Source organism: Cyprinus carpio, chromosome A13 (assembly GCF_018340385.1).
Source record: "Cyprinus carpio isolate SPL01 chromosome A13, ASM1834038v1, whole genome shotgun sequence".
NCBI lineage: Eukaryota > Metazoa > Chordata > Actinopteri > Cypriniformes > Cyprinidae > Cyprinus > Cyprinus carpio.
The window spans coordinates 26,092,424-26,116,044 of NC_056584.1; the positions used below are offsets into that span (position 1 = coordinate 26,092,424).

Consider the following 23,621-nt stretch of genomic DNA (forward strand, 5'->3'; position numbering starts at 1 on the left):
TAGCCTACATATCGTTATCAATGATAATAGTTATATTTTAACATAAATTAAACAGAATATAATAAAATGTTAATAAAATAATACTATAATTTAAAAGGCAGGCATAATAATAAAATGAATAATATAATTTAAAAGGGAGATAATTGTTTTGTACATAACTTGTTAACATTTCAATGTTGATTTATAAGTAAGTATTAACTGATATTAATTCAAACACATTTCAACGCTCATGTGCTGGTTAGGCTTTATGTTATTTAATCACAAACATAACAAATAAACAGCCAAACTTCAGTGAAATTATGTTCATATCATATTTTGACTTGAATAACTTGGCAAAATTAAAGTTTATTTTGTGTTTTGATGATCCTTAATGATAAATTGCTTGTGTTTTTGTAATGTGAACCCAATTACTGCACAAACAAACTGAAACTCGCTGGATAATTACCATAAATAACCTGTCTTTAACAATTATCTCCCAGTGTTTTCATTAGGACTGCGAGTCTGGCCTGATTTTTCTCATTCTTATATAACCACATTCAGCATGAGACTCTGTGTGTGTGGTCTTTCTCAGGGGTTAAAGGTCACAGACTCTATCACAAGGGAAGTTATTGAAGTTTTACCCACTTGAACTGTGAGTAAAGCACCAGGTTTCTCCAGAGGGATCGTCACTGCAGAAACCGCACTGTAATTCACTTCAGATGACAAGTATCTGCCTAATGAGCCATAAATATTTGATTACCATGGGCTGTAGAATTAAAAACAACACGTTATATACGGATGAGAAGTCTAGGTAATGCATATTCACACATGCTCTGTTCAGTGGGTCAGTGTTGTTTGTGCTTTTACACATTAGTTTTGCTCTCCACTGAATCGAATTGTCTAGCAGAAACAACCGAGGTATTAAAGAGATCTCAACCGTGATTTTTCTTTCTTTTTGGTTTAATGTTGCACCTACTCTTGAGAAGCTCTAGAGGGCGCACACTGTAACTGTACCAAAGCTGTAGTGTCTTTATGGGGACACTGATAAAACATCACAAAAAGAGTGTTTCATAATATTAAAGATTATGTCATTGAAAACCCATTATTTATCAACTAATATGTTAAATATTATAGATTTTTTTTCTTTTTCTTTTTTTTATCAATAATGCAAGACGACAATAACAAACAGTTAACTTTTCAGTAAAAGTCAGATCATTGATGATTCAGTGATCATCCAGTTCAACTCTCTTCTAATAGTGTTCAATCAAACCAATAATATAACAATGAAATAAATCAACCCCAACCAACCAACCAAAATAAAACAGACACAAGCAACCAAAAAAAAGTGACAATAATAAAAAAAAAAAAAAAAAAAAAAAGCCTTGGAAGAAACCAGGCTCAGTCTGGAGGGTCAGTTCAGGCTCTGGCCAGATGGAACCAGCATGGCATGGTTTAATTCCAGGCTGCACCACAGGTCAGATTGTGCAGAGGGCTTGTCAGTGCAGAGTTGACAGAACCGGGCTAATATGGTCATACTTCCTGGTTCTAGTAAGAACTCTAGCTGCTGCATTTTGGACCAGTTGGGGTCAATAAAACATTACAATAATCTTGAGGTCATGAATGTTTGAATTAATGTTTCTGCATTTGACATTGTGAGCATAGGTTGTAATTTAGATGTATTTCTAAGATGGAAAAATGTGGTTTTACAAATGCTAGAAACATGGTTTTCAAAGGAAGGGCTGTTACTAAATAGCACACCTAACTGATGACGAAGAATTGACAGAGCAGCCAATGTTAGAAAGTGTTCTAGGTTTTTACATGCAGAGGTTTTTTTCAAACACCAAGCGGTCCTAGTACTGAGCCTTGTGGTACTCCCTACTGTTCTTGTGATCGATATGATATCTCATCATTCGCTGCTACGAACTGATGACGGTCAGATAATAAAGATTTGAACCAAGCCAATGCAATTCCACTACTGCCAACCTAATTTTTATAGTCTACTCAGAAGAATGTTGTGGTCGATAGTGTCAAATAAAACGCTAAGATCCAGTAGAACTAATAGAGAAATGGATGATAAGAGCAGGTCATTTATAACAACTCACTGTACATATAGTTTTAATATTAATATTTTCATTACCGTTTGTATTTTTTCAGTAAATAATTATATTTAACTAAAACTTCAACTAAACTAAAATAAATCATAGGTTAATTAAAATAACTAAAACTGAAATAAAAATGAATAAAACCAATTATAGACATTTTTTAAAAGAAAAAAATGACAAAAAGAAAAAAATTCCTAAAACTTTAGCTAAAATTAAAACAAAAACAGACAATATAAAAATGAAAAACTAATTCAAAATATCAGTTAATATATTGACACTGGTTATAGCCCTGCATTTCATTATGAAAAGTCCCAATAAACTTACATTAAAAGCACAGGTCATTAGTATTAGTACTGTGTGCTGCATTGATAACCTCCTTTGCATGAGTTTGAGTACTCATAGTGATGGACCTAATGGTTCAGCGTCTTGAGCGATCAATGATCAGAGGCAGGTTTCTGTCAGGTTGCAGGTCTGTGTCCATCCTTCATCCTAATAATGTCACCACTGGCTGCGTACGGGAAACAATCTATCAATGTCTGAATGCTGCTTGTTCCCAATGCTGTATCCAGAAACACGAGGACCAGTACAGACTTAGATTTAATATCCTGCACCATAATGTGCTTACAGTCATTTTCTGTGTATCAGGTGTTATGACAACAGATTATCATGTTAGAGTTTTTACGGTTATCGTTTTTAGTGCATTTTTTTGTTGCACGATGAGAGCACTACATTTTATAACAAACACATCTCTAAAAAACCTAAGAATGAAGAACCTTTTGGTAATTCCAATCAAAATTTAATATTTGGCCAGGAACACTAAATTATTTAAATATAGGTTAGGATTTCAACCCTACCTATGAAGGGGAACTTTTTTATTTTATTTAATTTTTTTATTTTACCAAAACTTTATTTTTTTTTCCACCCCGGAAATGATAGTTAATGTTATTGCACTGGACTGAAACTTGCTGACTAAGTAAAATGAATTTTATTCATTTAGAACCTTTTGGTAATTCCAATCAAAATTTAATATTTGGCCAGGAATTTTGGTAATTCCAATCAAAATTTAATATTTGGCCAATAAATGCAAAATTATTTAAAGGATTTTCAGCACAGCACAAAACTTAACAAACAAAAAAAACAAAAAAAAAAAAACACAACAACAAAATATGCATGTATGCATTTGTTAACTATTATATATATATACACATACAGGGCAGAAACATAACAAGCTTCAAACTCAACATACTGTACTGCACGTCATGTGTGATGTGCATGTGAATTACCAACTGCACTCAACATGTCAGCTCTGCTTAAGCCTTCTCCATGTCCTTCTGTTTGACCTCTTTACATTTAAAGAATGAAATCACAATGTCAAATAACATCCATCATGTAACCACAGGGTATCCATGCATCTTCACTGCAGCGTACACATACATGTGATTCAAACACCGAAAACTAAATGTTTAAGGTTTGTCAAATCATATTCCTGCAGATTTGTGTCAGAAACCTGTTAAATTCAGCATTAATACAAAGGCAGGAAAACAACATGGCCATTATCTTAATGCATAACATCCAGTCACCGAGGACTTTAAGATGGGGGTAGTTTATGATTGCATTCAATATCATCAGTAATTTTTTTATATGTGCATTAAAATTTAATTTTGAAGAGTGTTGTGTAATTTTCCTTTTTTTATATATATATATAAAGGTACTGTATGAGACATGTCTTTTGAATATTTATTTTCTTGCAAGAAAAGTTCAACAGTCATACAGTCATCCAAGCTGACTGCAGAGTGTGACAAAGAGTGCGGATGCTTTGATCTCATCCACGCATAATGCATATTCAACATATATGTCCATCTAAGGTGTCCAACTGTCCTCCAGATGAGTTTCTAAGAATTAAATGCAAATCATTTTCTAAGTAGCCAAGATGTCTAAGAAACTAAAATAATATTTCTGTCTCACACTTGTCTTACACACGCACATCAGATAGATTTCTTAGCTCTTCGAAAACTCAAGCAGAGGCCTACTGAAGCACTCAGAGACATAAATCTCCTCCTCAAAAAGTGTAAATTTTAAGGTTTTTTTTAATTGCCCAAAGTAAATATACAGTAGCTATAAATTCAATACACTTTTATTATCCCAGCCCCAGTCAAACCATAATGAAATTGTGCAAACTGTAATTTAACTACAGTGATGCTGTGTAGTGTAGCAATATGTTTTAAGCAGTAAATCCTGCAGCATCAGCAGATTTCCAGACACTCATCAGGACAGACGTCAGAGTTTGTGACGCACAGTTTTTCAACCCTCTCGTTTGCTCAAGTTAAACATTAGTGAACTTTTCTTGACATTCTCACCACGCTATCAATCCCCAGTGCGAGCCTCCCATAGAGAATGAATTGGAAGTGTCTGCTGGACGTGCGTTGTTAGCCTGTTCTTTATCTGGAAGCAAAAACAGTTTAATTTCTTTCTCCCTTTTTAAAAAGATTCCGCGTGTGACCTCAAGGAAACAGCCTTTAACATTATTCATTGTTTTCATCACCTTCTCTTCTGTGCCTATGAAATATTCATACAATACAGAGTGTCAGCTGGAGCGGGGGAAATCTCGGGTGAGCCGCGAGGAGACTCGTTATTTTGAGGTGAATTGATCGGCTCGCTGCAGGCGGATGTTCCCGAGGTGACTGTCACTGTGTGTGGAGAGACCAGAATCACACCGACAATCATTTGTTACTTACTAAAGCTAGTTTATACTCAGGGTTAGTGATTTGAATAAACCCCAAACCCAAATATGACAGCTGTGTATCCGGAGCAAAGCATCACAGAGACTATTCTGAGCTCACCACTCACTCATTGCATCACTCAAATCACCCTGGCAACCACATAGCAACGCCCTAGCAACCACCTATAACACCCTAGAATCATACAGGCAATTTTTACTTGAAAACCACTTCTAGTTTATAATATGTTGCAGTGTACTGATTTTAAAATCTAGTTTATATGTTGCATTTTTTTATGTAGTTTAATATGTTGCAGTGTATTGAGTTTAAAATCTAGTTTATAATATGTTGCCGTTTATAATATGTTGCAGTTTATTGATTTTAAAAATCTAGTTTATATGTTGCATTTTTTAAATCTAGTTTTAATATGTTGCAGTTTATTAATTTAAAACTGTAGTTTATAATATGTCGCAGTTTATTGATTTTAAAAATCTAGTTTATATGTTGCATTTTTAATCTAGTTTATAATATGTTGCAGTTTATTAATTTAAAACTGCAGTTTATAATATGTCGCAGTTTATTGATTTCAAAAATCTAGTTTATATGTTGCAAATCTAATAAACAAGTATATAACATTTTACAGATCATTCAACCACCCAAAACATAAAACATCTAAATAATAAATAAGAAATTATTTTTATTAAATTGAATTAAATTTAAAAACTGAAAGGAAACTTGCTTACATTTCAGTATATATATATATATAATATAGATATATAGTAATTATTTGTAAAATTTACAGGCAATTTCTGAGTGAAAATTGTTTCAAAGTATAGCTTTTATTTGTATACTTAAATTTTTTTCATTTTAATTTTGGTTTAGGTTTAAGTAATTTTAATGTGTTTTGTAATTTTTAATTACAATATTTTTGTGATTTCTTTTTAGCCTTTTTTTAGTTTTAATCATTTTAGTACTTCAACTTAAAATTATGTTATTTCAGTAATTAGGCCACATTTTAACTTTTTAAGTTGCTTTTTTAAGTTGTTCATCTAATATATATATATATATATATATATATATATATATATATATAATTTTATTTCAGCTTTATTTTAATGATCTTATAAATATCTTATTTAATATCTTATAATATCTTATAAAATTTTAGTTTTAGAGGTAATATGCATTTACTGTATGTTTGAATAAACGGCAGATACTCTCTCGGATAAACTCTCGCTGAAAAAGTGATCCATGCTCTCCACTGGCTTCTCAACCTCTAATTTTACACAGAATATCTTTAAACACCTACACACACTCTTCTCAGGCCTGGAATGAGGAAAGCTTCGTAGATAGCATTAGCATTTTTCTTCTGTTGAGTCAGAGATGTGCAGGAGACTCCAGAGGACGGGAGAGATGAGTGATGCTTTACAGCCCAAACAGCGGATGCATGATGGAGTTTCAGCTTCACCCTCCACAAACCATCCGGCCCTCACTGACACACAGATACATTAGACATTCAGACAAATACTTGTCTCCTCATGCATCTGTAATGCAAAATCCTTTTCATATGAAACATTTTAGTCTATATATAATAAAGATAAATAATAAAAAAAATCAATAAAATCATTGAAAAACATGTATAACATACAAATAGTGAAAAATAAAGCAGGTGTAATGAATCACATGGAAATGCAATGAACTTTTGTGAACCAGCCACAGTGTTTTTTTGTTGTTGTTGTTGTTGTTTACTTGTTTTCAAAATTATGTATATAAACAGTGTACTTTCAATACACTTTTGTGAACCAGCCACAGTGTTTTTTTGTTGTTGTTGTTGTTGTTTTTTTTTATCTGATACATAACAATGTGATTTAAGCATTATTTGTTTATTGTATAATTGTTTTCAATATATTTTCAGCGGTCATAGCCTTTTGGTTGTAAAATGGGGCAACACCATAAATAAACTCCTCTCCATCTCAACAAGTCCCTCTGAAAGATGCATGATGGGTCACGCATTGACCACAATCGAGCTTGAATCACAGGCTGGATATACAGTTGCTTCAATTCACCCCCTCCTCCACACATACACACACAGACGCACACACACATACACACAGACACACTCAGGCATTACCATAATAAAAAGACTTTTAGATCTGACCTATGGCAGCCTCTCACGCATAATTTGGTGTTCTGGAAAAACATACGCAAGAAGATATTTGCATTAGAGGAATAAAAACAACCGCACACTCTTGGCAAAGCTATTGTTATCTGAGACCTTTCACTATGCAGCTCTTTTCCAGTGGTAGCGTTAGATTGGAAGATTTATCGAGATTTATCACTGCTGTACACATGGAATATGTCTGCTTTAATTGATTATCGTAATTTCTTTCACACTGGTCTTTCTGAGGACTTGATGATGCATGAAAACAATTATTGTGGTCATTTAAAAAGGGCAGCTTTTGACCTCATATAATGAAATTGGTCTTAGCCTCTTGCAGCAGTAATGTACTTTAATGTGCTTTTCGAAATAACAAACCCTTATCGATCAAATCACAAACAACTGAGAAAATCATGGAAATTAAGTGTTCAAAAGGAATGGAAATCCTGAGAGAAATAGAGTAAAAGACTCTTTAGAAATTGTATACAGCAGAATAGATAATTACATTAAATTCAAATAGTTTTATTAGACAGCACTGTATTTATTCGATTATAAGAATTAAGAATATAAATTACAAATTTTGTTTAATGAGATTAGCTATACTTAATATAGATATAGACAGAATAGATAATTCCTTTAAATAATAATATTAGACGATATTATATTTATTGGATTATAAGAAAATAATTTATTGTTACTTGTTTATAATGATGATATAAGCTTTATATTTATTCTTTGAACAGATTCTCTATAAATTATATTCAGCAGAAAAGATAATTACATTAATAAAAGATAATTTAATTAGACTGCATTCTATTTATTAAATTAAAAGAATATAATTTATTAATTTTAACGTGTTTATAATGGTGATTATAATCTTTATATTTATTTATTATTCATTAAACAGATTCTATAAATTATATTAAGCAGACAAGATAATTACATTAAATTCAAACAATTTTACTGCATTTTAATTATTAGATAATAAGTACATAATTTATAAATTTTCACTTGTTTATAATGCTAATGTCACTACAAGGGACAACAATGAGTCACTTGTAGTTTGACTTTGTGAAAAGTGTAACTGTGGCACTTTAAAACATTTATGTTTGATTAAAAGGGATAGTTCACCCAAAAATGACAGTTTGCATTATTTTTGCAATTTCTTTGGTGCCGCTAGAAGAAATTACACAGTTCAGCCTGAAGTAGATTTTCTTTTCTTTTTTGCTCATGGTGAATATTGCGTTTAGTTTTATATTAAAGGAATAGTTCACCCAAAAAAGAAAATTTGCTGAAAATGTACTCACCCTCAGGCAATCCAAGATGTAGATGAGTTTGTTTCTTCATAAGAACAAATTTGGAGAAATTTAGCATTACATCACATGCTCACCAAAGAATCCTCTGCAGTGAATGGGTGCCGTCAGAATGAGAGTCCTAACAGCTGATAAAAACATCAAGTAATCCACACGCACTCCAGTCCATCAATCTAAAATACGAGTCCTTTAGCCAATCATTAAGACCTTTTTATTTTCAAACCATTGCTTCCAGCTAAAATACGAGTCCTTTAGCCATAATAAAGCTTCCTCTAGTGAAAAAGTCCATTCTCCATTGTCCTCTCACTTCAAAATCCAACCACATTTTTGTTTAGAACTGTTTTTGCTTGTAAACAGTGTTTGATCTGTTCATATTTCACTCCTGATTCAGACAAGATGACTTTTTCACTGGAGAAAGCAATATTATGGATAGAGGACTCATATTTTCATGATGGATTTGTTTCCTACAAACACACAACTTTCAGCTTCACAAGTCATTAATTGGTGGGCTGGAGTGGTGTGGATTGTTTTTATTAGCTGTTTGGAGTCTCATTCTGATGGCACCCATTCACTGCAGAAGTGATGTGATGCTTCATTTCTCTAAATCTGTTCCCATGAAGAAACAAATTCATTTACATCTTAGTTCGCTTGAGGGTGAATAAATCTTAAGCAAATATTTATTTTTGGGTGAACAACTCCTTTAAAAGAACGAGGTGGATAAACAAGACAACACAAGAGCACAATATTCAGACACAAACATTACACTAATGAAGGAGTGTAACTTGTAAGTAATGAACAAACACATCCATCACCACATACTGGCTCAGCTTAAATGTTTGGCTTGATTAATGAGAGCACTGTGATCCAAGAAGATGTTTTAATACCTAATATTACAGCAAGCTCTAAACAAGATGATTTTGTGAAAACGGAAGTGCTGCAAAACCAGATAATGCAGCTTCTGCAGATGCTAAAGTGTTTGTTTAGTGACTGCCAAGTTGTTTTTGTATTTGCTAGGTCGTTATTTAATAGTCCTAAATCTCTAACACATTCTGGTCTCTATACTCTCTGCTAGATAAGATAACAAAGGTGAATTTTTAACTAATAGAAATCACCATACTCCTCCAGTTAATTGATTAAATTAAGAATTGCAATTGCAAGCATTTTTTCGTATTACAAGTTTTCTGAAATGTTATGTTTAAATACGCAAATGAGGAATTATCTTACTAAATATGCACTAATTTGCATACATTTCCAGAACAGAAATCTGAACGTTGAATAATGCCAGATTCTTCAATCTTGTTTAATATATACATACATATATATATATATATATATATATATATATATATATATATATATATATATACATATACATATATATATATATATACATATATATATATATATATATATACATACATATATATATATATATATATACACATACATATATATATATACATATATATATATATATATATATACATATATATTTATATGTATATATATATATAATATATATATATGTATATATATATATATATATATATATAATATATATATATATATTTTTTTTTTTTTTTTTTTTTGACATATTAGAGTAAACAGAGGAGAATAAAATGCCTTTAGGATTTTTTTTTTTTTTTTTAAGTAAAAACCTTCAGAATATACATAGGGGAAAAAACTGTAACGTTTGGTCCATGTAAATTGCTGCTGAAGTGCATTAGAAAAAACTCATTCTGAAAAACAGGCTTCAGAGCTATGCATTATAACTGAAATCTACAGACACAAATAGATAAAGTGCAATACACTTAAAAGTGTATATTGGATATTTTCTTTCAACTAGTCTGAAACAGTATCTTATGAACAGCCAAACAGCCAAATAGCATAAGATATCGTAGGTTATATATCGTTTTTACCCATAGTGCCCCAAAAGACTATACAGTACACCTCTTGAATACTGTATGTACATATAGTGATATTGCATAAGATATCGTAGGTTCTTGTTTGTGCAAAAGGATAATAAGGATAATGCAATAAAAGTGCATGTTTAGACTGTTATCAGTCAAACAAACACTGGCAACGCAACTGCTGCTCTACTATGTGGAAAAAAACTGTCAGTAAATGAAATAAAACAAAGGGTTTCTTTTCATCAGTGACCAGGAATGAAAACTCTGCAGTGCTTGTGGTTGTTTATGTTTATCGGTACCTTGTGACAAATGCTGTTCATTTTCAGTTGCCTGCGGCGCAAAAGCCACATCATTCAAGCCTCCTGCATTCTCAGCAATACAACACACAGATTTCATCCAGAAGAGCAGGAGCTGAAGACTGAAGGTGCTGCAGATGATATGATGGACGAGAATGCAGGAAAAATGAATGGGACATTAATGCTCATTTGATTTAATTTTGGCTAATTAGAGTGAAGAGAGTTGAATGTTGTGCAATAGCCATTCATTATTTTAGGCTACTGATGTAGATCACACAGCCTGCGTTATCTGAGAGACATACATATATGCATAATATGATGAAAAGATAATGTAAAGCATTCTCACTTCCTTCTACACTCATCTGTGCACACAAATTAATTATTTTTGCATTACGTAAGCCTCGGGGTCTCTTCATCATGTACATCAAGCACTGCAGTCATGCTTTGTGCATGCGTGATTAACCGTATATCATATTTGATATGCAAATTTCTAAGGCTTCAACATGATCAGAATTTTGTTGAAAAACCTGTTGCACACAATCTACTCCGTGCCTTCTGTCATTTGATTGCAAGTTAAAGTTCTTTCAGTATAATTTTACAAATGTCCACCTTCAAGTCGTGCTTCACATGTCTATTTGCTGGGAAATCTTTACTGAATTTTATAAAGTAAACGTAAGAATATCTTTTATATTGTTAGTCATATTTTAAAATGAACACTTACCAGACTAAAGCAACTCAGGTTTACATTATTATCCATACATCATGTTTTAGAAAAATCATGTTGAAATGTGAGTAGCAAATTTAATCATCAGGCATTTATTTGTATCAATCATCATTGTATTGCATTGCATTATATGGTTTGAAACTAACCATTTAAATATCATCTTACTAATGGGAGATACAGAGTGACAACTGTTATTTATTTGCAGTTTATGTATATAAATAAAAAAAACACAACAAAAATTATCATAATTCTGAATAAAACTGAGGTATTTTTTCCTCCATATTCTCACTATATCATACTACATGAGCCATAAAAGCCTGATGTATCTCATGTGATATCAACAAAATACATTACAAAGTATTTTAAGGGTCATCAACTATTGCATTTAATTTGTCTTCATGTGGTCCACCAGCTGCATTATTGTTAGTCAAGTTTTGCACTAAAAACATCATAACATCATAATTATTTTGCGTGACCTGTTTGAACCCTCTCCTGACCTTTCGCAATTAAATGAGTGAGCTTTTTTGCCTTTAAAACATCTAAATATCTTTGCATAATAAAAAACAACAATCACATCCATCATGCATACTTACTTATCCGATATAGTTAACACATATATTAAACACAACTCTTAACAAAAAGTCGTATCACATAGCTACGGATTCATAAATCATTTAGTGCCACATAAACTATTCAGTTCAGACTGAAAACATCAGGGGTCTTGCTGAAAATAATCTTGAGCTGCTCATCTGCAGAGAAAATGCACAGCAAATTTTACTCTTCTACTCAAATTCATAAAAGTGCTGGAACATTTCAAACAAATAATGACTAGTCCCCAGTGGCAAATAAGTAAAACTAGACAAACATCATATCTGGTTTACCTATGACAAACAAGGGTGAGTGATGTTAACCTTTAACCTTTTCTCACACAAGTCAACAGTCAACACTGGAGCTGAAGGATTCAGGTCCATCTCTCAGTCCTCGCTCAACTGTGGTAAGAATCTGTATGTGTGAGAGCATCTTTATTGCTTAAAATCCAATAAATGTTTCCAGAGGCTCCAAAAAGACCTTTTTATTGTACTTCTGTATGATTCCCAAGGCAAAACAACTAGAAGATAAAGAAATAACTGTTCCTATTGCATCGACAAAATCACAGGCACTACACAGGCTGCAGATAGAAAAAGTGTAAGTAAAAGTGATGTGTGGCCAAGTATGGCGTTCCATACTCGGCATTTGTGCTCTGCATTTAACCCCTCCTAGTGAGCACACACAGCAGTGAGTAGTGAACAAACAGCCATTTTTGCTGCAGCGCCCAGGGAGCACCAGTTGTGGTATTGAAGCCGGAAGAAATCACTGTAGGAAGATTTGTGTCAAAGTATGGAAATGAAAAGTCGTCCTATGTGCTGTCAAACACAAAAAAGATGAAGATTAAAAACAGAAAGCTATGGAGAAGGGATGACACATAGATTACACACATACTACATACATCCTCACCTTAACTAAATGCAAATCACATACAAATAACAATAAATTTAAATCATGGGCAGCTTGTAGACACACCAAATTACAGCTGAAGTAAGCAGTCAGCTTCATTACGTGTACAAAAATTAGCAAACAACTTATGAGAACACTCCAACAACCGCATAGCAACACCCTAGCAACCATAGAGAACACCTCAGCAACTGCATAGCAATAGTCAAGTCAAGTCCTTTATTTATATAGCGCTATATACAATACAGATTGTGTCACAGCAGCTTTACAGTATTATCAAAATAGTGTGTCGATAATGCAAGAGGACAATAACAAACAGTCAATTTATCAGTTAAAGTCAGTTCATTATTGATTCAGTGATGCATTGTCCAGCTCAGTTCAGTTCAAATAATATATGCACAATCAATATTGCCAGAAACTCAGCATCCCCAACTAAGCAAGCCAAAGAAGACAGTGGCAAGGAACACAAATTCCATTGATGACAGAAATGGAGAAAAAACCTTGGGAGAAATCAGGTTCAGTCGGGAGGCCAGTTCTCCTCTGGCCAGACAAAACCAGCATGGTATGGTTTAATTCCAGACTGCATCACAGGTCAGATTGTGCAGAGGACTTGTCTGGTTCTCGTGGTCTTGTGCCGATGGCTGTCTAGGTCTTCGCAGGGGATCTGTCTCTGGGGCTCATCTAGTTGATAATACAATACCAAAGCAAAGCAGTTGAAGTAAGTAGCTTTGCTACAAGTTACTAACAAAAATAGCAAGCAGCATCCCATGACACTATAGAAACCACCCAGCAACCACCTAGAACACTCTAGCAACTCCCAAGCAACACCCTAGCAACCTAGAACACTACAGCAACTGCATAACAACACCCTAGAAAGCAGCTGAAGTAATCAGTTTCACTATAAGTTACTAATAAAGCAAACTTTTCCCTGGCATTTAAAAATCCTTATTCCACAGATTGCATGGAAAGAGGATAAGAGTTGCTGGTGATTTATTTTTAGATAACACCTTAATGTCATTTAACCAACTAAAGAACAAATTTGAGCTTGAAAGTAGTAGTTTTTGGGGATATGCCTGTATTCTGTGATATAGACGATTTTTGTTGGAAAGTGATGGATACACGACACCTTATTTCAAAAGCGTACTTTCTTTTCTATTCAGTGGATCACAATGGTATTGATCACGTTTGGCGTACTTGCAAAGATCTCAGTAATGAGTATATTGATGATGACTGGGTTGATACAGTTAAATCTATCAGAAGTATTTACTTAAACTGGTTGAAACGCAATACAAATTATTGCTAAGACTCTACATTAGCCCACAAATTCTGAATAAGATGAATAGTAATCACTCTCCATTATACAATGAATGCCAGAGTGAAATGGAAACTTTCATGCATTGTTTTTGGCATTGTCCTGTAATTACAAAGTTCTAGGATGGAGAGGCACGGAAGTTTTTATTTTATTTTATTTTTTTTCTTGGTTTACCAGCAAAAGACATTGCTTTGACAAAAGACATTCAGCTAACCGGTTTCTACTCTGTGATAAGCTTCTGTTACTCACTAAATAAAGCATCCTAATTGAGTGGATTCACTCTAGACCCCCATCACTTTCCCTCTGGTATCGAGAGATTATTCAGAATATTGCCTATGGAGAGACTAACTGCAGTTGTAAGGGGAGATAGTGCCATGTTTCAACAGATGTCGGGGCCTGTTATGGAACATCTACCAACCAGTTACAAGGGGTTATATTCAACTGCTTTGCTAGGGTGTTGGTATGCTATAAAACAAAAATAAAAACACAATAACCAAAACAATAACAAAAACAAAAAAAAAAAAAATAAAAAAATATATATACAATCCCATAAACCAAAAATAAACCAGATTTTCACTTAAAACAATTCCCATACAGTATAAGTAAACCAGTTGTTCAGTGAAAAGGAATGCTTATTCGAATACAAATCGTCCCTTAAAGTAGTCATCTTCACTACAAGTTACTAAAAAGTAGCAAACAACATTTAAGGACACCCTAGCAACTACATAGCAACACTATATCAACCACCTAGAAACCAGCCAGAACACCCTATTATCTGCCAGGCTGCACCCTAGAAAAGCAGTTGAAGAAAGTAGTCAACTTTACTATAAGTTACTAACAAAGTATTGCAAACAACATTCCAAGAATCCTAGCAACCACCCAGAACACCCCAGTGATCACATAATAATATCCTACAAATCAATACCCTAGCAATCACCTGGAACACCCTAGTGACCACACAGAACATGATTTCAGAACGCTATGGCAACTGCATAGTAATACCTCATCAAAGCAGTTAAAGTAGTCGTCTTCACTACAAGTTACTAAAAAAGCTGCAAAACAGCATTCCAGGACACCCTAGCAACTGCATAACAACACTACAGCAACCACCAAGAACACCGTAGCATTTGCCTAGCAACCAGAACACCCAAGCAACTATATAGCAACACACTTTCACAACATGTAGCTGAAGTAGTACAGCTACAAAACATAGCAAACAACATTCTAGGACTCCTTAGCAACCACCAGAACACTCTAGTGACTGCATATCAGTACCCTAGCAATCACCCGGAACACCCTAGCAACCACCAAAATGAACTGCATAGCAACACCTGATCAAAGCAGTTAAAGAAATCATCTTCACTACATGTTACTATACATTCCAGGACACCCTAACTGCAACACTATAGCAACCACACAGAACATCCTACCATCTGACTAGCTACCAGAACACCCAAGCAACAGCATAGTTCCTAGCAACCTTTTTAACACCTTTTAAACTTGGCTTTCTCAAGCCAACATTAAAGTTTACCTTGACTCTTAGCAACTCCATCAAATGTCTTTGTTTTCAGATTTTGACCTTTTAAACTAGGCTTTCTCAAGCCAACATCAAAGTTCACCTTGACAAGTTTACATTGCTATGTTTGCAATATATCTGAAGCATTTTTAATGTTATCTGCTGTACATTAATGAACAGCACTGTACAGTATGTGTTTGTGCAGCAGCACATGTGTTCACTCATTTGATCCTGTTGTTTTGCACTAAACATTCCATCTGGGATCAATAAAGCACCTGTCTAATGGACTCTTGCCAGAAACATGTTTTGGTGAGGCAAGATATTTGCGAATGTTTTCACCATTATAATCAAATCAGTAAGTCACACTGAAATGAACCTAGAAAGTCCAAAATATCCCATATATACTCATGCATGTAAACACACATCAGTGGAACAGCGAAGACAAACTCCTGGGTGTGCACCAAGTTCCTGGGTGTGCACATCACAGAGGACCTCTCTTGGACAATCAACACCACAGCACTGGCCAAGAAAGCACAGCAGCGTCTCTACTTCCTCCGCAAACAGAGAAGAACCAGAGTCCCGCTTCTACAGGGCCCCCATCATGTGCACCTTCTACAGAGGCACCATCGAGAGCATTGGTTGTATCCTGACTAGCTGCATCACTGTGTGGTATGGCGCCTTCTGGGAGGAGACAACGCGTCCTGGCGGAAGACTCTTCAAATGAGAACAGTAGCATAGTGAGAGGCAGGTGAGAAGAACACGTAGCCGTTGGTGTCTCTCTCCTCCCCTCCCTCCAGGACATTTACGGAACCAGTCTCACCCGTAAAGCCTTCTGCATCACAGGTGATCCCGGTACCCACCCCCATCACACAGGCAGCTTCTTCAGTCTGCTGCCCATCAGGGAGGAGACTGCGGAGGAGCCACCCGCAGTCACGTCTCCAGGCCAGGACCAGCAGACTGAGCAAGGATCAGTACCTGAATTTGATGCGAGCGCTAGTACAGCTTCATTCATCAGGCTGTCAGGAAGCTGGACTCCCTCCCGGCCTTGCCCCCCTTCCCCCTTCTGTCCCAGGCACCACTGAACTATGAACCCCCACGCCCCCCCCCCCCCCAGGTCCCACGTCCCCCCTCCCACTAACATACGATAACATGCACCAGTCACTTTGCGCAGCATTGGTCTGCTCACTAGCTCATTCAGCATAGAACTGACATCATTCTACCCCTTCAGTCAGTTAAATAAAAGAACTGCTCTTTTTTTTTTTGCACTAAAATCTTTTTGTCTGCACTGTTTGTTCACCTCACTGGTTTGCACTCTATCTGCCATGTGCCTTGCGCTGCTTTATTTAACTTTATTTTTATTTTTATTCTTTTTTTACATGCCCTTATTTGTATAGTGTATTTTAGATTTTAGATTTTATCTGTATCTATCTGTATTTTTAGGCTCTACTGTTATCTGTATGTACCATGGGTCTTCTGAGAATAACGCAGTTTCAATTCTCAGCGTAAATCTGTAAACTTTCTTTCTACCAGTCATTATTCTGCAGAAACAACATCGCAACCAGTCAAACTCTTAAAAAATGACAGACCGTAAGTCTGTAAACTTTCTTGCTACCAGTCATTATTCTGCAGAAATAACTTGGTCAGTGTGGCTGGTGTTAAGGGTGTTAAGGGCACACGTGAACGGAGAGCACAGCCTGTCATGTGTGCTGACAGCAGGACACCAATCAGCCGACAGAGCCCAAAATCATACATCATCATTATACACATCACATCCTGCTATCTCTCCAGCCACTGACCCAGAATAGCTCATCAGCCAATCAGATCAGGCTATTTTTCTCACTGACCAGGACCTATGGTTAGACTGAGTAATTGGACGGGTCATTTTCAGGAAACGCTCCCGACTGAGCCCTGTGTGTGTCCTCGGGACTCACTACTGTTATTATCAGGACAGTGGATGTAGCGACATTATTTAAAGTGACAATACACCCAGAAATGAATATGCTGTCATTATTTAAATGTCTCATTGTTTTCAACATTTTGTTTTGTTTTCTGGAGAGGAAAAAAAGAAAGTCATGCTAACTTGAAAAACTTTTTTTTTAATTCAGTCTAGTGTGTGTAATACAAAGATGTTTCAAAGTAAAACGATATTATTTTAAAAAGTATCGAATATCATCAGAATATCAACCAGTTATAAATAAATACACCAGAAAGATCCTTTTAATGAAATGAAATAATCAAGCTTTAAATGTTAATATTTAATTTAATTCATTATCGAAAATACATTTTTAATTAAACATAATTACTCACAATATTTTATATATTTAAATAATATTTAAATTATATATAATTCACGAGCACTGGAACAAAACACACTACATAACTGAATCATGTGTCAATTAATCATTCTCAATGAATCTTTTCAACACATTTCACCTGTTTTATGTTCATCTGCTTCTCCCTATCACTCTGTAGAGACTAATACAATCAGATACAACAATCATTTCTCAAATATTCACTACAATATATACTGATATATTCAGCATTCATTTCAGTGGTTTGAGATTGAATTGCAGTGGTCAAAGTATTTACAAAATATTTTCAAATTATAGATTTTTTTTATCATAAATGACTGATACAACCCTGATAGTATTTGCTGATTTAGCTGCATAAGGCATGTGCCTTTGTAATAAAGAGCTGCTATATGAATTTATTACACAAACAAATTCATACTCAATGAAAAACAAATTCCAGTGTTAAAACAGCATGTCGCTCACTTTCCTTTTCCCATCTCTCACCGAACATACATGAATCCACCTCACCTCACTGTGCAGAATCTCTGCTATCGTCAACGCTTGGCAAACGTTGTTTATGCGCAGCTGCTGTGGCTTCCTGACTGCGCATGCATATTCATACACAGTTCATCAACTCGTTCTCTGTCCTAATGTGCTGCGCCCGAGGCTGGTGTGCACAGAAGAACATCGCTTTGCTGAAACACAGGCCATCCATCAAAGAAATGCAAATCTTTCTGCTGAGGCATGTTGTGATCTCTTTGGGGGGAAAAAGACTGAGATGAGAAATATAGAATTTAAGTGATGGAAACCCATGTCAGATGATTTGTCAAAGGTTGAACCTTTGAGGTTCTGAAGAATGGAAAAATCCAAGATGCTAAAAAAAATAATTATATTTGAAGAAATGTTCATTACAAAAAAACTAAAAAGTTTGTATTAACAAACAGAAAACATGTTTACAACAAAGCAATTACAATCAAAGCTCAGCATTTCTGAAAATGTACTCATCCTCAGGCTATCTGAGTTTGATTCTTCATCAGATTTGGAGATTTGTAGCATTGCATCACTTGCTCACCAATAGATCCTCTGCAGTGAATGGGTGCCGTCAGAATGAGAGTCCAAACAGCTGATAAAAACATCACAATAATCCACACCACTCCACCCCATCAGTTAATTTCAAACAAAGCCAAAAGCCAAAAATTTCGTGTTTGTAAGAAACAAATCCATCATCAAGGCGTTTTTAACTCTAAACCTTTGCTTCACCTCCAGTGAAAAAGCCCATCCCCTGTTGTTCTCTCACATCTGTTTTCGACTGTTTTAAACTGCGCTTGATCTGTGCATATTTTTCCTCCTGATTTAGACGAGATGACTTTTTCACTGGAGAAAGCAATATTATGGACTATGGACTCATATTTTAGCTGGAAGCAATGTTTTGAAGTTAAAAACGTCTTAATGATAGATTTGTTTCTTGCAGCTTTTGGCTTTACAAGATGTTGAGTTGTGTGCCTTACTCATGGATTATTGTGTTGTTTTTATCAGCTGTTTGGACTCTCATTCTGACGGCACCCATTCACTGCAGAGCATCCATTGATAAGCAAGTGATGGAATGCTGCATTTCTACAAATCTGTTCCCATGAGTATATAAATGAGTATATAAAACAAATGCAAACATCAAAACCATTGATGAAAGTAACTAAAACTAAATGTAATGCAATTTAAAAACAGTACTAAATTAAAAACACATCAGAAAATGTAAAACTAGAATAACCCATCTTTATAGCTGATTTCACAGAGCTGAAGCTCTTGCTGAAAGTGTATTAATGCACAAGTGTTCAATCGCAGCCTGTAATGCAGCTGTTTCTCAGGGAATTAAAGAAGCGCTTCTGTCTGATAGCGACTATTAACTCCACTCAACAGATTTTACACGTGAGTGGAGAAACCGGCTGTTCGAAGGGACAAGGAAAGCATGAAGACGAGTGTGTGTGTGTGTGTGTGTGTGTGTGTGTGTGTGTGTGAAGAGGGAATTATCATACAGATTGGCTCTTTTAATGTTCCATTATGCGCTCAGGTTTCATTATCACGGCAGTTTCAGCTGTGAAAGGAAACAAATGCCAAATATACATTAAATGACAAACGATAAATCCACAAAATAGGTGGAGTAAAGAATGCTGAATTTGCATTTACTTTGATATCATGACTTTGCATTCATAACATTTCACTTAATTCATCTCCACCAGCCACACTAATCTCATTTATCTTCAGAATATGCCTGTCTGTGCATTGTACGATAGCATTCATTATAGACTTTTCAGTTCATCATGGGATGCTACGTTCCCATCAACACAGAAATGCTGGCATAGCATAATCTCACTACATTTTTGGCTTGTGTCTTGGAGGCCAGCTGATTTCTGATTTAGTGCAGTGGTTGATAAGGCTTTTCTCACTGTGCTTAACCCTAAACTAAGCCTTTTTAATACTGTTTTTTTAAACATTGATCCAGAGAAGAGTCAATGGCATTGCATTAAATTCTTTTGTTATGTCATGCCAAAACTTCTTATTTTAATTAGTAATGCATAAACATATGAAAACAACATGCATAGGGTGGTTTTAAGGGATATTTGAGGTGAGTTTTGAAGTGATGGACCTGGTTTCTATCTTCTCTTGCTACATCAGCAATAATCAGTGATCAGCCTCTCTTCTAGTTCTGTGGTAATTTGGCAAACAGCTGCTGAGGAAACAGCTTCATCAATCAGAGTATTTAGCAGCACTCTTTTGCCCCGTCCCTGCATCGACTTTCGCATTAGCACTTTATCTGTCAGGTATCTTAGTTCATTTCGAGGACATTAAGTCACTTCACATGTGGAGGTTTTATTTGATATGTAAAGCAGCTGACGTGTGGAATACCTGATGAGACTGAGCTGACGGATCTGAAAGGAGGATCAAGCTAATTGATGTGCTGCGATGTAGACTATGCAGCGTTTACAAAGGAAACACATAATGGTGTGGACAACTCTGAAGTTTGTCCATATTTAGAGCTCTGTCACTTCTCCTGTCAGGTGCTAATTAGCCACTAATGCTGAATCAATACAGCAAACAAATAGTTTTAACAAAACCTATCATGAAAAGCACTATAGAGTCTGGAACAGCTGCCTTTTATATTTTCGAGAAGCTAAATCTCAAGCTAAATGATTAAATCTGTTGGTATATTCTGAACTTGAGACAGGTAGAGCATTTCAAACCAAAATACATGCTGTTATCGAAGTTATAAGCTGCTATAATTGGCTTGCGAGAGACAAAAAAAAAAGGAGTTGAAAAAGTTGAATGTGCATTTCAAGCAGCAAAAATGTTACATTTGAGTCAAACTTACCAACTTCTGAACTCTGAAGACTCGAATGATGTCTTCCTCATTATTTCATATAAAATGAAATTTTGAGATAAATAAGTGGTCTGACTGACGAATCAAAAAAAATACACACACACACAAACAAAAAACACACCACAATAAAAAAAAAAAAAAATTTTAATCTGAAAAAACAAAAAAAAAAAAAAATGGTGTAGATACCGTTTTTTAGATAACAAAGATTTTAAGTAAATATAAATAAACTACTTAATAATATTAAATAATAATTATATTAATTATTTAATTATTTTTATTACTAGCTATTCAAACGTGCAAAAATGCAGCCTCGAAATAAATGAAAATGTAATTATTAATATTAAATAATAATGAATATAATATTCATAAATTATTTAATAATTTATATGACTAGCTATACAAACATGTAAAAATGGACAGACTCGTAAAATAAAATTAAAATTAAATAAGTACAGAACATAAATAAATAAGTAAATTATCACATAAAGTATTTCTAATAGAAAAAGGTTTTGCATAAAATGCTGTGGACACTAATGGTAACTATAGGACTTTTCACCTGTTTTAATGTCTGTCAGGCGAAATGCCTTGAAAAGTAATAGCGACCCATTCCTCAATAAGACAAATGATTTGACGAGTCATGCATGATTTGAGCACAAACACTGAGTTTTAGTGGTTTGTTCAAATCTCTAACTGCAAGTGACTAATGATAACAGTCAAACTGGCCTTAACAAACACCAATTACTGTATCTCAATGCACTTTCTGTGCATTGAGTTCTCAAGTTGTGACTTACTTTCTTCTGTGGAGCACAAAAGGATATGTTCATGCTGATCTCAACCATACAATGAAAACAGACAGCAAAAAAAAAAACAACACAATAACACTGAAGCCATTATTAAATTTTTAATCTCATCATAATCCATTACTAAACCACTAATCTCATTAAAAAAAAAGAAAAGAAAAATTTTTTGGCTGAACTACTGGTTTTAATGGGCCACATCATGAAAAAAAAAAGAAAAGAAAAAAAAAGTCCTTTATCTTTTGAAGAGTTCATTTTACTATGTAAATATATTGTAAATAATAACATAAATAACTAAATAATAACATACGTAAATATTGTAAATATTATACACATATTCTTTTACTGAAAATAAGCTGCAAAACAGGTTATTTAACTAAAAATAATATTGAGAAAATTTTTATGATTTAAGATAGCTGTTTACTATTTAAACATATTGTAGAATGTAATTTATTCCAGTGATCAAAGCTGTATTTTCAGCATCATTACTCCAGTCTTCAGTGTCACATGATCTTCAGAAATCATTCTAATATACTGATTTGCTGATCAAGAAATATTTCTGATTATTATCAATATTTAATACAGTCCTGCTGCTTCATATTTTTCTGGAAATGTGATACATTTTATTTCAGGATTCTTTGATGAATAGAAAGTTCAAAAGAATGGCATAAAATATTTTGTAACATTATAACATTATATCTTTATTGCCACTTTTGACCAGTTTAATGCTTCCTTGTTTAATGAAAGTTTAAATGTCGTCCAAAAGTTAATACAAATATAAAAATATTTTAATATAGTATTAGATAAACACACACACAATATATGTGTGTGTGTGTATGCATGAATTAGGTCTGTCAAATCAATTAATCTTGATTAATCACATCCGAAATAAAAGATTGTGTTTATATAATATACAGTGGAGATCAAAATTGGAGAACAATAAAGACTACACACACATTAACCAGCAGTACTAGGTTCCTGACAATTATTTCATTCAACCATGCATTTCTTCTTGCATGCAATTACTGGTTTTGTTTTAATTATAGTTCTGAGACAACACAGAGATTTGCATTGCATTACCGTGATGATGTTTGTTTGCGTGATGCGAGAAGCTGTTATTATGGTATGCATCTCTGTTTAATGCAAGCCCACAAAAGACCTATTGACTAGCAGGCCGTGATTATTCAGGTTGTGTAGGACTGATTGTAATCCGCTCAGGGCTAGTCAGCGTGGTTCTACTTCACAGCCTGTTTCCGTGCGCAAGGATCACGGCCTCAGCTAGTGCAGAAAAACAATTTGTTCAGTGGTGACGGAGGAGGCTGGAGTGAAAGCAAAGCTTCAGATTGAATGAGCATCAGAGGGAAGATTCAGTCAAGCAGTCATACGCTACAACACGCGTGCTGGAGAACACACACAAAACATACAAATGCTTTCTGACACGCCATCGCACACTAGAATGTTATGAGACAAAGACCTTAGGAAAAGTGTAAAGTTGCAGTTTTTCTCCATGAGAACTGCTGAATAGCTAACATGAGCTCGGTTTCCAAAACATAGTTGAACATGAGGTGTAACAGTACACAAAAATGACAGTTCTGTGCTTTTTTCGGAACAGTGGGGGAAAAACCAAACATAAAATTGCTTC

The 23,621-nt window shown here is 34.5% G+C and overlaps 1 protein-coding gene across 1 annotated transcript in view; it reads right to left on the reverse strand.

Moving 5' to 3' along the window:
* The window catches only part of LOC109073157 (golgin subfamily A member 4-like), a 69,486-nt gene that overhangs the window by 41,282 nt on the left and 4,583 nt on the right, over positions 1 to 23,621 (reverse strand).